At 44.2% G+C, this 1,757-nt stretch overlaps 1 protein-coding gene across 1 annotated transcript in view; it reads right to left on the bottom strand.

The window, feature by feature from the left end:
• LOC113746131 (leucine-rich repeat and fibronectin type III domain-containing protein 1-like protein) overlaps positions 1 to 1,149 on the bottom strand; it is a 201,293-nt gene extending 200,144 nt beyond the window's left edge. The window contains 1 exon segment of the mRNA XM_074527724.1: positions 1,108 to 1,149. The gene's annotated coding sequence lies outside the window, so the exon portion shown is untranslated.
• Positions 1,150 to 1,757: the final 608 nt, after the last annotated feature.

Here is a 1,757-nt window from a genome sequence, read left to right as displayed (position 1 = left end):
TAGATGGAGGAGCAGACCTCTGTGGTCAATGTCCTGGTTTCCTCCTGGACTTAGCACCTCCTTGCTGAGCTCAAGAACTTCAGTCAGTTGAGTGAATAAGTGGTTTCAAGCATTACGTTAGCATGCAAGATCTCACATTGCATTTCCTGTGACTGCTTCAGAATAAGAGCGAGCTCCTGTTTGTTTCTCCAGTTTAACATTTAACATGAAGCCTGACAAGTTTTATCTGCAGAGACGTAATGACTGTAGATACATAAACGCTGCAACACTTTCATCAGTTGGACAGAGACTCAGTCACCTTAGGACTGTAGACTGTAAACCAATAACAGCACTGTGTCGTTTTTTCCAACAGTTATGTAAAATCAATTCTCCTTTTTTGATGTTCGTCGTGTTTCCATTTTAAAATGAACTGATTGCAAACAGAGAGCGGATCGAACGATTAAACATGAGTCACATCACGAAAAACTTTTGATTCATTTTCTTTGTTAAACTGTCAGATTGTTTTTCACGGTATAACTTCATCTATCTTGCAGGCCGGAGCGTGTTTTATATTTAAAACTGAACTCAACAAAGAAGTCTCGACATAATGGAAATCAAAGCCGTGTTGAACTGGAGTAAAGACGGTCGACTTGTCTTGAAATCAGAGTTGTGATTGGCTCATCAGTCATCGCATCGCTGCGTTAATCAACATCTGAATTAAAACTCGTTATCTAACCTGCGTCAGCTGTTTGCAGACGGGATGAATGATGCAGTTTCACCATCAGATAACAGAACGTGGTCAGATACAAGACGCTCTGTCATTACCGCTGCTCCCGCTACAAGATAATGTCCTCCGCGATCTGATAGTGTATGGACGTCCATTATTCAGACACATATTGGACTGTCGGTGGTCAGCGAGTTAGATAAGAGGCATCCATTAGAGGATGGGTGGGCAGCTACTGTACGTGTGTGTGGGAGTGGAACTGCTCATGTGTGGACGTCAACATGCACGACCCCGTAATGTGTCATCGACATCTCAACTCAAGTCCACAGTCCATCAGAGCAGACCGGGACCACAAGGCAAATATTCCACCTCATGTATCTGCACTGGTGAAGTTCATCTCTTACCTTTCTGTCATCCGGATGCCAGCTCAATCCTTCCTGACACCTGAAACAACAGAAAGGAGAAGGTTGGATTATTGTTCAGGTCAGAACACGACAGGGATCCACGGTGATCTCAGACATTGTACACATGAAATCATTCTTCTGCATTTGACCCGTCCAGTTGGCACCAGTCAGACCACACATGCACACACAGAGTTCGGTGCCTTGCTCAAGGTCCACCTTCTATATTTTGGTCCAGACTGGACTTGAACTGGTTCCCAAGCCAAGTCCCCACGGACTGAGCTACTGGTCAGATGCCAGAGTCTTGCAGTCCTGTTTGAGCAGACTTTGGTTGCATGCAGGTAAAACCGTCTTTTAGCTTTTTATTCATAGATTAACAGAAATGTCTTTGTCATGATTCCAGTACAAAGTTGCTAAATGTGTCTGCATTGTATATACAGCTCTCTGCACACATTACCAGGCTGCTTAAGGATGAGTTGAGGTGATGCTTGGGTTCATACTGTGTGACCACTGACAACAGAAGCTGCCAGACGACACCTGATTGGATCTGAGGTGACTGTTGAACCAGCAGCATGTTTGTCTCAGTCCTCTCTGACACATATCGCTCATTTTAAGTAATACATTAGCTGGGGACTATTTTCAGCTGCGGATGA

This window comes from Larimichthys crocea, chromosome VII (assembly GCF_000972845.2).
Source record: "Larimichthys crocea isolate SSNF chromosome VII, L_crocea_2.0, whole genome shotgun sequence".
NCBI classification, from domain to species: Eukaryota; Metazoa; Chordata; class Actinopteri; family Sciaenidae; genus Larimichthys; species Larimichthys crocea.
The sequence above is the reverse complement of the archived record's forward strand: the minus strand, read 5'-3'. Positions and strand labels throughout refer to the sequence as shown.